Source organism: Pipistrellus hanaki (assembly GCF_964339955.1).
Source record: "Pipistrellus hanaki genome assembly, chromosome: 4".
NCBI lineage: Eukaryota > Metazoa > Chordata > Mammalia > Chiroptera > Vespertilionidae > Pipistrellus > Pipistrellus hanaki.
Genome location: NC_140506.1, coordinates 53,287,546 through 53,304,405, shown reverse-complemented (window position 1 = coordinate 53,304,405; position 16,860 = coordinate 53,287,546).

The following is a 16,860-nucleotide window of genomic DNA, read 5'->3' as shown; positions in this document are numbered from 1 at the left end:
GATAAAATGTGCAATTCAACAAAAAATTTCATACTTCAATCTGATAAGTACTACCACCAGAAATCTTTTTAGGGAAAGTTTCCTCATCTAACTCTGAAATAAATAATTTCAATTCCATCACACCCAACTGACCTAACTATATACATGCATCATCCTTTTGTTTTTAAATAAGTATGCCCCAAAATATGCAACATTCAATACACTGCCTTTTTCAATAGCATGCAAATCAATAGATATTTCTGCCTTCAAGAAGTTTAAAATTTAAGAAAAGGTGTAAGACACAATTGTTGGATAAGATCAAACTTTAAAAAGAGAATAATCAGGACAATCTTTATGAAAAGATAGCATTTAAGGTGCTCATTGCCTTAAATAATGAATAAACTTTTGGCAGGTACCTTGGAAACAAGAGAGTTTGGATAGAAGAAAACATCTGGATAAAGGAGAAAATATGAGGCTCTTTACAGAAACAAAATAATAAATTGATTTTAATTGTCAAAAAGAATGCAAATCATAGATGGAGCTAAAACAGGAAAAGTAAACCAGGTCCACACTATGGAAGATCATGGGTATTAATACTAAGGAAGTTACTACACAGTGAGATGTGTTTTAATGTTCTTAATTTGGGAATGATAAGATAAACATTGGTTTTTAGAAAGTTATTTTGATGATATAATGTTGGATATTAGGAAAGATACTCCAAAATTTAATTGCTATAATCCATATAATTCACTCACCCACTCACCAAAGGTTTGATTTCACTAATAAGTCTATTTTCAATTTATTAACTGTATTATATAGGAAATAATTTGCATCAAAATATAAAATAGTTTTTCCTCATCCCAATAAAAAAATTACCCATATGTCCTTATGTAGCACCTAAAAACAGGAATCATTTCTTAGAATCTTTACATACATGGAATTATTCCCTTTAGTTATGAAACAGATGAATTATTTTAGCCAAACCTATGAATATTTAACTCAAAGGTGAAATGCAAATGTTAACAAATAAACAGTGATTCTGAAATACCTAGAGTGAGAAAAGTTTAAAGTATGTAGACACGTTTATTTCTAATAAGTGTTAAACATGGAAATGTTTAACTATAAAACAGAGTACTACTGCTAAGTGCTTTTGGCTTAAGGTTTATGGGGAAAACAAGAGATGGCAGTTTCACCACATGTCAGGAGAGATGCATAATTGAATCTGAAAGCCTGGAATAAAGCAACAAACACTGCAGTACAATAAGACACAACCTTCATAATAGCCTTCAGTGTTCTGTGGTTTTTAGAGTTAATTAGAAGCAATTTCAAATACACTGTTTTCATCTTTATCTTAAAAATGGTAACAGAGTCAACTTATTTAATTCCAGCCAGGTGATGATTTTATAACCTTAGCTATGTAGGCTAACTGCTAACAGCTCAGGATCTGAGACTTTCAAAGTTATTTTTAGGACATACCAGTTAATGAGCAAGTACAAACTTAAACAAAATGAGCAGCAGGGCAGAGGCAACCAAATGTCAGGGAGAGTCTCAGATGGTAGGACAAACTGTAATTACTCCATCCAGTTATGGACAGTGGTGAATAAAAATAAACCATTGCCAACTGCTATCCAGTCAAAGGTTTAATTTTTATGCATATAAATAGAAAACGCACAGGAATATGAACACACAATGCATGTCAAAGGAACTTACTCCTACTGTCTTTCACGCAAACAAAAAATATAGTCTTTCGTTTTCTGGAGCTTCCCCCATGCCACCATATTACCTATAATACTCACATTATAGCTTTAATGAACATTACACTTTTGTTTTGTACTAACTTATTTGTAACAACAAGGCTGCAATGTAATCTTTTAATATGATGTAGAAAGTTCCAAGAAATTAGCATAGTCGTAATTCACTCTCTCCACTACCATCACACCAACCTTGGGGCCTGGACTCCACTAAGGATTAATACTCAGTGTCAGAAAAAGGCTCACATAAATCAGCTCATCTGCACTGAGGGGATTACATCAAGTTACCAGCATGTAGAGGAGAGAAAAGACAATTTTGCCAAAGTTATGGCAATGTAGAACATGACACTTGGATAAGCTAATTTTATTAGTGTATCTCCTTTGATATCTTTCATCAGTGTCTTGTAGTTTTCCAAGTATAGATCTTACACCTCTTTGGTTAAATTTATTCAGAAGTATTGTATTATTTTTAAAAATATATGTATTTTATTGATTTTTTTTTACAGAGAGGAAGGGAGGGGATATAGAGCCAGAAACACTGATGAGAGAAAAACATTGATCAGCTGCCTCCTGCATAGCCCCCACCGGGGATGTGCCTGCAACCAATGTACATGCCCTTGACCGGAATCGAACCTGGGAACTTTAGTCCACAGGTGATGCTCTATCTGCTAAGCCAAACCAGTTTCGGCGCATTGCACTATTTTAATGCTATTGTAAATTGGATCATTTTTTTGTTTGTTTTTCAGTTATCTAGTAGTTACCTTATAGAACTGCTAATGATTTTCACATGTTAATTCTGTATCCTGCATCTTAACTGAATTCATTAAGTCTAATACTTTTTTGGCTGACTTATTCATATTTTCTATATAAAAAATTATGTCATCTGCAAATAGTGACTAAGTGTTATTGACTGATGACAGGTATGGAAGATTGACCTAATAGAGTACAAAATTTTCATAAACATAATGCAGCTGATGATGATGGTGGAGGTGGTCATGACAATGGCAACTTATATGTAGAACAGATGTAACTGTTGTAACAAAAGGCAAATGTGTTTCTCTCCCATTGGCACTTTAACATTTATCCAGTGGAGCCACTGAATGAAAATTCTAGATTTTTTTCTATTTTATAATAAACAGTCTTATATGACCTAGAGTCATAAAACAGCAACATTATTGACACTTAGATGACCAATATAATGCAGCAATCAAAACTCTGAGCATGATCTATAGTTAAATTTTGCCAACACCAACTTCCAGAAGGCTACTTGTTGCTTGGATGGTTAGTACAATATAATGATATATCTTTTCCCCAACTCTGTTAGTAATCTTTTCAACTCAGCCATAAATGCTGTTTTCTAATATTTCTAGCTTTCCACCAAAACACATATGGTAGAAATACATTCCTTGGCCCCTTTGTTACTGAGTAGGATTCTATCTATAGTTCTAGCCAATAAACTGCAAGTGGATTACATGACAAAAATATTTAATGGTTCAAACAAAACCCTCCAAAATCTCTTTATTTTGGATACAATGGAGGACTACATTCAAATAGTGATAGTCTCTTCTGAACAGACACCCTTTACCATCCTCTCAGCCAATAATGAATAAGGAAAACATAATGGAAGTAAGAAATAAACTGTTCTTCTAAATCACTAGATTTTGGAATTAACTGTTATACCAGAATAACCTAACCTCTTTAGACTGGAAATGGAATGGTGCAATAACAAAACACATATGTACACACATCTGAAACACGCAGCACTGGTTTAGGGAATAGGTGGCAATCAATGGAGAGACTGATAATCAGACTCTGGAAAATAGCAATTGAGTTAATGTTAACTAGAAAAAAATTACTTGCTAAATTGTACCTTGAAGAGGATGAAAAACTAAACTTTAGCAGTATGTGTTAGTTGCTGATGGCTGAGTTTTTGAGTCACTTATAAGGAAGATGTTTGACTGAAAAGAATCAGAAAGTTTTCAATAAGACTGAAAAGATATTAATATTGTCCTGAAATTTGAAAAATTCCAGATTGGAAAGATACAACTGTTTTTTATCATCACTTCATAAAAAAGTAAACTAAAAAGCCTTTGAGTAACAGCTGTTGACTTAAATTTAGCCTTGTAGGAAGGATCAAATCAAGAGGCATGGTCCACATGTGCATTGCTAAAACCTTCAGATAAATCAGATAATCTTAGAGCAAATACCAAGTGAAAACTGTGGTGCCAAATTACTTTGAAATTGGACAAGATGGCTCAGGGATAAGAAGCCAATAATGTGACTTCCACACAGATGTATAAAAAAGCAAAAACTTGAAATTAATTATAAAGAAAGAGTCATAAGTGGAAGAAGCCATAGAAATATAGCAAATCTATAACCCCCTCCAACCCCTCCCTTCTAGTAACCATCCCTTTGGTCTCCATTTCTATATGTCTGGTTTTGTTTGTTTGTTTTGTCTAAGATAACTACCACATGGTTTCACTTACTATATGAAGATGTTGCACTTTTATCCATAACTTGCTTCCTGGGTGGCCATTTGCTTCCTGATGCGGCAGTAGCTCTCTTTACCTTGTGGCTTTGGGCTGCATCAATATTCAGATAGCTTGTACATGTTTCAGACAACCCAACCCTTGTACTCCCATAGTTTCTAAGAACACACACCAAGCTTTCAGAGTTGCCTTCTTGGAATGAGTGCATGAGGACTGAAAAATTAGAAGGGAGCACTTCTGCCTGTTCCTTAAGGAGGAGGGAGTGAGACTTAAAGCAGGTCAGCAACTACATCCAAAAAAAATCTCTTCACAAATCTCCCTTCTCTTTGCCCTTTGATCTTTTCCTTGTGAATTTGAGAGCTGCCCAGGGGAGTATTCCTTTATATCCTTAGAAAATATACATTTTTAATCTGATGCTCTCCTTTGGGATCTATATCCTATCTAATAAAAGAGTAATATGCAAATTGACCATCACTCCAACACACAAGATGGCTGCCCCCATGTGATGAAAGATGGCCACCCCCATGTGGACACAAGATGACTGCCACAAGATGGCCGGCAGGGGAGGAACCAGGCCTGCAGGGGAGGGCAGCTGGGAGGGACCAGGCCTGCAGGGATGGGCCTTATTCTTGTATAGTTTCTATACATTTTGGCATATTTTGGATATAATTTTAGAGAGAGAAAGAATATGCTTCATTATAAATTGTCTAAAGTGCTATGCTTCACTTTATTTTAGAAAAGTTTAGTCATGAAAGTTATACAGCTGGTGATCTGTTAGTATACTTCACTTCTTTTTCTTTTAATGCTAAAGAAGAAGGTCTGACATATACATATTGAGAAATATATATTCCAACAGGGAATATATCATCTCTTTCATAATCTTCTGGCAATGGAATATTTTATGTATATCACAGTTTTCTCTATGCTTTGTCAACAATGAGAACAGCTTCAAAGTTTCACTTTTCAGAGGGATTTCCCCTCAGCATTCCCTCTGATGCCTCCTACCCTTCCCGTGCCTTCTGCTGTTCTTTTCAAGCTTGTTCTGTTCATTCTCTTCTTGCAATTCTTGCTGTTAGTCAAGAGGTTTACTTATGGCACCTGTCACCCAGATATTACTTGAAAGCAGCACAACAGGGATTTCACAGGATTAAAATTCTCTCTTGAATATGTGAATTTACACATTCTAGTATTAATTGTTTATTTTGCATTTAGTATGACTGCAGGCCAGCTGGCATCCTCCCTGAGCCTCTTCATCAAACACATGCCTACTGCCACTTGAAACTGCTCCAAACTTCATAAATGCATGCCTTTAAGCCTTAAGCTGCCAGTTAGCTCTGCAATAAGCAATCACTGCAATTTCTTTTTACACACAACTTCAGCTAAGCCAGGAGGAAGCAGCAAGCTCTGCCCTTGAAGCTAGGGGATAACTGACAAATATACAGAGTTATATCTTCCATGATCCTGCTTCTTAAAGCTACTGTAAAAAGAGTTTAGCTGCCTTTTCAATAGGGCTCTTTTATGATGGCTTAGTCTTTTATTGATTTTAAGTAAGTATTTTATTTTAAGAAATGTCTCTATTTGTCCCCATTATACTAATTATCTACTAACAGTCCACTTTAAAAAAAACTTGGTATATTAAAAATTATGCCTATATTTATAGTGGTGTATGTAATTTTCGTTATAAAAAGAGGAATTCAGTTAAATCACATTTTTTTTTGAAATAGGCATCTATATACGGCATAAAAATCACAAATGACATTTGCATTTCATTTTTAAATTAGTTGTTTCATTTTTTGAAGAGACAGTCAAGGTCAGAGCCCTAGAAAAGGTTTTCAATATGGACTGTGCTTCTCTCTGTGCCTTTGAGACCACAGAAAAAATATTATCTCTGACTTCAATTTAAATAACATTATAAGCACCCCACCCTGTCCTTTCTAAACCAAACACACCTGCCAAAGATGGTGAGGGACAAGCATCTTTCATTTAATTGTAAGTTGATTGCTATTAAGTTTATAGCTGAATTGAGTAAATTTTTAATTTCAATTAAAAAGCCACCAAGGCAATGTGCAGGAGGGAGTATGCAAAACACATACTTGAAGATAATGGGTATCCAGAAGGACAAATATTGTAGAAAGGAGGTTTTATAGGGTACATAGAGAGAAACAATTCAGAATTAGAGGGGGTTGGAGAAAGCTGGTGTTAAGGAAAGAAGAAAAATTTTAAAAATAAAAAAACTCCCTTTCATCTTCAGAAAAAAAAGATGTCTTGCATAGAACATTGTTATGAACACTATTATGTTAACAGAACAGGGCAGCTTAACTTAAGAACATGAGCAACCCATGTCCTACTAACCATATTGTATTGTGTAAAGGAACCATCTTTTCTCTGAAAAAAAAAAAGAGCTGATTGTTTTTCCTGTATGATTACCACATTTACAACAAGATTTTCTGGATTTCATGGGAAATTTCAAATGTTTGCAAACTTTAAACCATCAAAATACTTATACTTAAAAGCTATAGATTCTGTTTCATGTTTTTTAATTCAAACCTTCAACCCCCATAGGTTTTAGTAATAACATATATACCTAGAATCTATTGTATCAGATGCACAAAGAGGATAGCCATAAAAATACCATTATTTTTCTTTATGGTTAAACCATGAATTTGACAGTGCAATTTAGCAGTGCCGGCTGCTTTCATTTTCTTCTTCCAACAGAAATGTGTGCTGAAAAACAATGCTTGTCCCTGACCAAACTTTTCAAAATAGTTTTGAACAAAACAGTAAATAGTGTCTGCCATCTTTGCTCACATTTTAGGAACACAGTTCAGTACATTGAATAGGGTGGGATAGAAAGAAAGATAGACCAAAGACAAAGTGTCTCCACAAATTAAAAGAAGATATCATATTCCTTTGAAGTTACATGCTTATTACCAAGGAATGTTACAGGCTTATCAGAAAGATACCATACATAGGATTTGTGCATATTTTTGAGTTTTATGGATTCTGTTCTCATTACAGCAATCCATTAGTATCACCGAAATCATCATTTGTCTCAATGGATCTCTTCATACCATAAAATGTGATGGTAGAAATATTACACTTAAAAAAAACAAACAAACCATCATGCAGTTACTAGAGAAGATTCAGTTTATAAGATAGAAAAACATAAATATAAATATAAAAAAATGTATAAAAATATAAAATACTGCCTGGCCAGTGTTTCTCAGTGGAGGGGAATAGGAAATGTGTTTGGAGAATAAGGGTTTAAAATCTTAGAAACAGTGGTCTGAAGAGGCCTTACTGAGTAAAGGCTGAATAAAGAGAAATGGAAGTCACGCAGACATCTGCAGAAGGAGCGTTTCAGAGAGTGGGAAGAACATGTTAAGGAGGCGGCAAATTTGGCTGAAAGAGAGTGAGCAAGAAAGTAGTACTAGGAGGTGAGGTAGGAGGCAAGATCAGCCACACATGAATGGCCTTAGAGATCCTTACAAGGATGTTTTTATGTGTGAGAGTTTTAAGCACAGGAGTGATGCTCTGGCTAGTGTGTTGAGATTAGGTAGTGACAGAGAAATAAAAGATGAAACAAAGACAGTTGGAAGATATACAAGTGTTTTCCTTTTGCCCTCCCCCAAAGATGTACTCATCCTCCAATCCTCTTCACCTTTTCTCAGCCCTAGGAAGGTGACCTGTTACAACTCCTAGGAGAACCTAGAAGGAAACCAGCGGGAGGAAGAAGAATGAGGTCAGGGTTGTTTCCTTGATTTTACCCCATGAGTTTGCATATGGCTGGTTAAACTATACTACTCAACAAAAGGCCACCGATGCTTCCAAATCTGCCAAGTTTACTCAACTCTCTAAAGCAGTTTTTTTCCCATTCTCCTCATTTATATTAGTTTCCTAGACTTGCTATAGCAAAGTACCACAGGTTTTGTGTCTTAAATAACATAATTTATTGGCTGACAGATCAAGAAGCATAGGTACAGTCTTGTGCACAGGGTGGGGCCTAAGTTAGATGACTGGACAATTCTGGAACTAATGGGTTAAAACAAACGTACCACATGTCATTTACAAGAGATATTTGTTTTTTTAGAATTCACTTTATGCTGTTTTAAACTTAAGTATTAACTTTAACTTAGTAGTAGTTTATCCCTATGCTTGGAGTTGGCTGGAAAACAGATTAATATTACTAGTTTACAAAGGTTTATATTATTGAGATGGTGTATAAGAAACTTGTACATTTCTGTAATTGAAAGTAAAATAATAATAATAATATGTTAAAATGTATGTAGAAGGGATCAATTTCCATTATGGCAGTAGAGGAGCTCTGCTATCTCTCCCTGGTGAAACTGTTAAACTTATTTTTAAAAAATAATAATTTGGGCAATGGTAAGATATGTACACATATAATACCTTAATTAAAAAAAATGGGAATAATAATAATAATTTAAAGCCCCTGGAAATAGTTCTAAGGGCAAACAGAAGATGAAGAAACATCTAGTCAAGAACATCTATGAAAATTTAATAAGAAAGGCGAGGATCTAGTGTTTGAACCAAAACCTCTACTCTCCCAGCTCAGCTATGCACAGACTCCACTCCAGACAGCTGCAGCCAAGAGCACAAAGCTTTCCTCTCCCCTGCTCCCAGCCCAGGGCTCTTCCTGGGAGAAGATGCCTTTTGTTGAAGCGAACACCTGCACAAGTGGGTCGGGAGTAGTATGTTTAAACATACCTTTCTTATGAAAACAAATTTCACTTTCCTCCAAAAGAAAGACTGTTGCATTCTGATAGTGAAATTCAAAAAGCATAGAAGGCTCAGCTAGACAGCTGACTTGAACATGTTCTCATTTAGAAATAATTTACAGTTAATGTGATTTCGTAGCATATGCTTTTCATATGAAAATGTTACTATGACTACTTCAGGGATATTGTAAATGTGAAAATAATTTTGAAAAACACAAAGTACCTTCTCTAGAAAAAAAGCAAGCAGTATAATAGATATAGGGCAAAATTCAAACTACATTTCTGAGCATTTTCCCCTGCCTCACAAATATTATCCAGACTCCATTACAATCGCCCTATCTGTTCCTGATCACTTTGATCAATGCTGCAGTATATTAGAAAGACTGTTCTCCAGGAGATTCTCTTCATCTTTCCGTCACAGTTTTCTCTACTCCCTATTTCTTCTTACACACTTTTCAACTTCACTAAAACACGTTTGCTTTTTATTTTCACGTGATTCTTTAAAGACTTACAATTCATTGTTCAAACTTTCCATTCTTTATAGAAATATAGTTGAACTGTCAGCTCTAACTATCCAGATTTATGTGATAACACATTCCTTAGGGCATTTTCACATGAAATGGAGATATCATTACACAAAGATTACAAGACCTGTCATTTAAACATTCCATATTACTTAGGACTATATTATGTCACAGTCTATGATGAAGATAGAACATACTAATTCAACAAATTAGCATCTACTGGGTATGTATATATTTGAATAAGACAGGTGTTGAAATTTAGAGTATTGAAAAAATTAGTTTTTAAATAATTCTTATGTATTACTCTATTTTACTGAATAATTTCTACCTGAATAGATAGATAAGTCAGAACAGTTTTAAAATAAGAAATATTGTTCCTAGGGTATGATAAAAAAAAAATTCAGGTAAGGTTAATTACTAATGTGAAAAAAGCAAAAAATTTAAATATGTTTCCCTAATAATGTGGCTTTTTGGCACTAAGTTATTTAAACTATGTCAACTCTGTTTAATCATCTGTATAGAATAGAAGCAATAATATACTCCAGAGGTTATTGTAGGCAACTACATAATAATTTAGCAGGGTAAATGTTTAAGGGATATTAATAAATCTGTGGTACATAAAATATATTTATGGAAGACTTCAGTCATTTTTTTCTCTCCTTGTCAGTTTTAATAGAACTGTGGTAGAGAAAGAAGTGAATCCACAAAAATGTCTACATCTCAGTCCCCTGAATCTGTGTATCTGTTACCTTAAAGTGAATCCACAGAAAATGTCTACATCTCAGTCCCCTGAATCTGTGTATCTGTTACCTTAAATGGTAAAAAGGATGTTGCAGATATGATTAATTTAAAGATATGGTAATGAAGAGATTATCCTGTATTACCTAAGTGTGCCAATGTCATCACAAGGATCCTCATTAGAGGAAGGCAAGGAGGTCAAAGTCAGACAGGGAAGTGGATGATGGAAGCTAATGCCAGAGGGATGCCATTGTTGGAAGGCAGGCATGAGCTGAGGAATGTGGACTCAGTTTTAGATTTCTGACCACCAGAATTTTAGATTATAGGTTTGTGTTGTTTTAAGCTACAAAATGTGTGGTGATTTGTAATAGCAACAATAAAAAATTAATATAGGAACCTACAATTAAACAAATCAAATGAAGCTTTAATGAGAGCCAAGAAAGCAAAGAAGCTATGAAAAGCTTAGAGGAGCTAACTCCCAGGTAAAGAGAATCTGAGTTTGTTATCTGTTGATCAAAATTTTCTTCTAGCCATCCTCTTACTTTCATTCCACTGTACTTGGGTATAATGGGATTTCAGAAATTAAAGACTTTTATTTATAGTAAATGTTCATATTCATTGGTGCCTACTCTATTTTAAGCACAGTTTTAAATGCAATGATATAGCAATCATTTATTACTTCCAATGAGATAAGACTGTATGGGGTAGATACCCTTTTTACATATTTACAGATGGAGAAATTCAGGCATGGAAAAAAACAACCTAAAATATAATGAAACAAGTGAGTTATACAGCACATATTCAAACTAGATATTTGGTTAGATAACCAAACCAGAGAGGTGTAATTCTCATATTTAACCATTGAAAATTTGTAAATATCAGTAATAATTTTATCTAAATTAGTGTGTCTTGCTGTCTTCTAGATAATAGGTAGCAGAAATGGGACTTTAGCATAGGAAAAATGAACATATTATATGTACAGAGGATAGGTTAGCTTTATGTCATTTATAAGTTATATGACTGAGGATGCTAAGTAATTGTGAAAATAGAGATTAAGAAGCAGGTGTGTGGGTTGTTTTTTTTTGTGTGTGTGTGTGTGTTTTGTTTTGTTTTGTTTTGTTTTGTTTGTTTTTTAAGTACCAGAATAAAAGTAGATATATGTTAAAATAACCAAGTTTTTCCCAGCTGGCATGGTTCAGTGATTGAACATCAACCTATGAATTAGGAGGTCACGGCTCGACCCCTGGTTTGGGGTAAGAAGAAGGCAGGTGATTAAGGACTCTCTCATCACTGATGTTTCTGTCGCTCCCTCTCCTTTCCTCTCTGAAATCAATAAATATATATTTTCAAGAAAGTTTTATTTCCCTTTTAAGTTTTCCAAGATTGGCCAGGTACCCACAAATAAGACAGGAAAAACCACTTTTAAATCAAAATTGCATTCTCTCTGGTCTCAAATCCCAAGTTTTTATCACTCCCCTACTTTATATTAGCTGCATATTTTATTCTTAGAAATTATGATCCAGCTTAAAAGACTGCAGATGGGATAATTTAGCAACTGGAACAGAACATAAGTTAATCAAGTAAATATACTCATGAGTTGGTGAACCTTGAGTTAATAAAAAATAGTCCTCCTAGCCTCAATCCTAGGATAAAGCTTAATCACTTTTTTTCTACTTTAATTCTCAAAGTTTAACATACCACTTTGAATATACAACTATTGAAATTTAAGTTTAATATGACTCCTTTCTAAATATTCCATGATAAATCACCTGGAGGAAATTTTTAATTGAAATGTTTAAACTTAAGTTTTCTTTGTAGCATAAAAACATCTTTATTAGATCTGCTACAATACACATTTAATAAAAGCCACTTTGTCTTTTGAATTACACTGGCTCTATCTCTAAATTTTCCAGCCATGTATTCCAAGGGTGTTTTTTTTTTGTTTTTTTTTTTTTAATATCTTTTTAAAGACCACTGATTTTAACTTTTTTTGAAACTGTCTACTTGAGTTAGCAATTTTCTATTTTCCAGGTGAGAAATTTTATTATCTCTTAGAATTTAATCCACTCCTTTGTCCTTACATTTGAACTTATTGCCAAGACCACAATGGTAGCAAAGATATCTGTCACACTTTAAAATAGCATGATTACTGTGTTTCTATCATATTTAAGTATATGGACAGCAGTGTACAATCTTGCTTCTAACAATGTCTTGGACCCCATGCTTTCCTAAGTGATGTTGACTTTCTAGATTACTTGTATGTGATATCCAATTATAAGTTATTATGAGACTCTTCTCATGTTTCATAGACATTTACTTTGATTCTTTTTATGTCATAATGCTGATAGATCCCTGTTATAAGGATTGCTACACCAATTACATTGTCAGGAATGATGATGGTTAACGATGATCTGGGTCTTGTTTGTGCATGGACCCTCCTGCTGAAATAACAGTTAGACATAAAACATAGTTAAAATCTATTACTGCCTCATCCTGGGAGAAATACTAGTAGTTACCTTCTCAGTAAATATGTTCTTGAGAGAACCAGGAGACATTAGTGAAAATGTCACATTAAGAATCTCCAAAAATTATCTTATATATAAAGGCAATTTAAAATCTATATAAAAATTTTCAAAATATGTTCATTTCAAAATAATTTCATTTTCAAAACTCTGGAATTTAGCCAAAGACTTGCAGCAATTCTAGGGCTGTTTATTCAAACAAACAACAATAAAAAAACACATACACAGCTAAACCTCAGTAAGAACAGCGAGTTTTGTGGCATTTTAACTTGTCGTAACCATAATCCCAACTCCCCATCTTGGTGATGGCCTTTAAAACCACCAGGCTGCAGACACAGTGGGAAAGCAGCAGCATGGCAGCCAGCACAGGGCAGAACAGTGTTGGAGCTCTCCCCAAGCTCCACTTTCAAAGAAGTATCAGTATTTGATGAGTTTGGTGATTCCCTAGAAAACCTCACTTGAAAAATGATCTTTAAAACCCAACACAGTTTTCCAAGTAGGAAAAAAATCAGAGATCCCACACCAAAATACATCAAAAGCCAAAGGCAAATAGGGAATTTTGAAAGAAGAAAAAGATTTACCATGTAAAATGTATCCTCAATGCATTTCACTCTGAGCTTATCCAGCGTGAAAAGCTTTTCCTCTTGGGTATGTGTTGAAAAAAAATTACAGATAATTATTTAAATTTGCAGCTCCCTTGTGCAGTGGACAAGAATTGGGGCAATAAACAAATGACAAAGTGCTGGAAAGGATGTGAAGAAAAAGGAACCCTTGTTCACTGCTGATGGGAATGCAGACTGGTGCAGCCACAGTGGAAAACAGTATGGAGATTCCTCAAAAAATTAAAAATGGAACTCCCATTCGATGCAGTAATCCCACTTCTGGGAATATGTCCCAAGAAACCAGAAACACCAATCAGAAAAGAAATATGCACCCCTATGTTCATAGCAGCACAATTTTCAATAGCTAAGATTTGGAAACAGCCTAAGTGTCCATCAGCAGATGAGTGGATTAAAAAAAAACCATGGTATATCTACACAATAGAATACTACACTGCTGTAAAAAAGATGGAACTTTTACCATTCACAATAGCATGGACGGACCTGGAGAGCATTATGCTAAGTGAAATAAGTCAGTCAGAGAAGGATATATATCACATGATGTCACTCATTTGAGGAATATAATGGACAACATAAACTGATGAACAAAAACAGATCCATAGACACAGAAGCATTGAACCAACTGTCCAACCTCACAGTGAAGGCGGGGGGGGGGGGGGGGGTAAAGGAGGGTTGTGATAGGAGAAAAGATCAATCAATGGATTTGCATGTTTGCATATTAGCATAACCAATGGACATGGACACTGGGGTGGTGGGGGCTTGTCCTGGGGGAGGGGGGGGGCAGGAGAAGCTTGGTAGGTCAATTGGGGGAAAAGGATCCGTGTTTTCCAGTGGTCTCAGGCTCTACAGCAGCGGCTCTCAACCTGTGGGTCATGATCCACAGGCAGAGAACCGCTAGCAGGGTTGCCTAAGACCATCGGAAAATACAGATATTTACATTATGATTCATTAACAATAGCAAAATTACAGTTACGAAGTAGCAACAAAAATAATTTTATAGTTGGGAGTCACCACAACATGAGTAATTGTATTAAAGGGTCATGGCATTAGAAAGGTTAAGAACCATTGATCTAGACAATGAAAGAGAATGAAGAAAACTTAATGGCTCAAAAGCATTCAAATGGTGCATGATGTATCAGAGGAAAAAAAAGAAAGAGAAAAGAGAAGAAAGAGTATTTGAAAAACACAGTTTCCAAAATTTGAATAAAAACATGAACTTAGACTTACACATTCAAGAAACCCAACACATTCCAAGTAGGAAAAACTCAGAGACCCATATCTAGGCAAATCATAGTCAAAATGTCAATAGCCAAAAGCAAACAAGGCATCATGAAAGAAGAAAAGACTTATTATCCTTAATATTAACAGCTGACTTCTTACCAGAAATCATGAACATCAGAAAGCAATATGAAAGATATATTGAAAGTGCTGAAAGAAAAAAATACTTGTAAAGTAAAATACAACTTCAAACTAAAATTATGGATCCAGCAAAAAAAAAGAAATCATTAAAACTGAAAACAAAAATTTTAAAGTACAATAAATACAAAAACTGAGAAAAAATGTTCACTATCAGACTTGCACAAGAAATATTAGAGAAAGTCCTTCTGACTGAAATGAAAGGTTCTAGACTTATAATAAAAGCAAAACTCTAACCTTCATAATATACAAATGTTATTCAAAAAGGATCAAATATCTAAATGTAACATATAAAATTAACATATGGTTTGGCTCAGTGGATAGAGTGCTGACCTGCAGACTGAATGTTCCCAGGTTTGATTCTAGTCAAGGACACATGCCCGGGTTGAGGCTCTATCCCCAGCGTGGGGCATGCAGGAGGCAACTGATCAATGATTCTCTCTCATCATTGATGTTTTTGTCTGTCTCTCCCTCTCCCTTCCTCTCTGAAAATAAATAAAAATATATTTAATAAATAAATACATAAATAAATGAGTATCAAACTCTTCGAAGGCAATAGGTAATTCTTCATGACTTTGGATTAGTTAATGGTTTCTTATATGTGATCTCTAAAGTATAAGCAACCAAACAATAAGCAGATAAATTGAACTTTATCAAAAAGTAAAACACTGTGTTTTAAAGGACACTGTCAAGAAAATAAAAAGGTTACAGAAAGGGAGAATACATTTACAAACTATATATCTATATAATCTCAATCTTGCAAACCTACTCCTAGGTATATATACTGAAGAGAACTGAAAACATATGTTCATATAAAAATGTGAATATAAATGTTAACAGAAGTATTATTCATAGTAGCCCCAAAGTGAAAAAAACCCAAATGTTCATCAACTAATAAATGGATAAAACAAAATGCATATGATGGTTAAATTTATGTTTCAACATGACTGGGCTAAGAGATACTTAGATATCTGGTTAAACAATGTTTCTGGTTGTGTCTTGAGGGTGTTTCGAGAAGAGATTAGTATTTGAATTGATGGACTGAATAAAGCAGATGGCCCTCCCCAAAAGGAACAAAAAGGTAGAAGAAGGTTGGATTCTCATTCCACTTGATTGGTTCTTGTTCTATGGGACTGATTGAGATGGTCATGGTTCTTCTCTTATCCTTGGCAACATGAATATCAATATAAATACCAATTTTTTCTGTGGTTCTGATTCTCTGGAGAACCTTAATACAATGTGATAAATCCATACAATGGAAAATTACTCACCTGAAAAGGAATGAAGTACTTATGTGTGCTACCTGATTAAACCTTCAAAGCACTATGCTAAGGGAAAGAAACCAGACACAAAAGCCACCTTTTCAATATGATTAAATTTGAATTCAAAGGCCATATGAGTCAATAAATAAAATGTCCATAATGGGAAAATCCATACAGAGATAGATTAGTGGTTGCCAGGTTTGTGGATGGCTAGAAATGGGAAGTGACTGATAATGGCTACATAGTTTCTTTTTAATGTAAAACTGAATAGTGGTAAAAGTGCACAACCTTTAATCAACCTATAGGCCTTAGTGTCTCACTAGGATTTTCCTATAAAAACTACCAAAATAATTCCTGAGAAACCAGACTTAAGAGGAGTAAAGAAGATTTTATTAAATAAGTGTTGCATGTACATCATGTCCACTAACTATAAACAAACTAGCTCCTATAAATACTTTAACAGTGAGTGGTTACTACAAAATGGTTTGAAGTTATGCCAATTTCTGTTTCTGTTCCTAGGCCTGGAGGCAAATGGTTGTTCTAAGCTTTATCTTTATAAATGCACATGATGAGACTGACAGGACCCAAGCTTATCTAGATGTATCAATTACTACACTTAAATGTATAGTTTAAGAGGATTTCTTCATCTTCAAAACCAGAGAAGAAAAAACTCAGTTGACATATAGACTTTCATTTCTTCCTGTCCATAGTGATTTGTGACCTGTCATTCCCTAGGCAGTTTGGAAGAGAAGACTGATATTCTGACAGTGTCCTTATCTCTATTTGGAAAGACACAGCTGGCTGTGGTTTTCTGAACTCA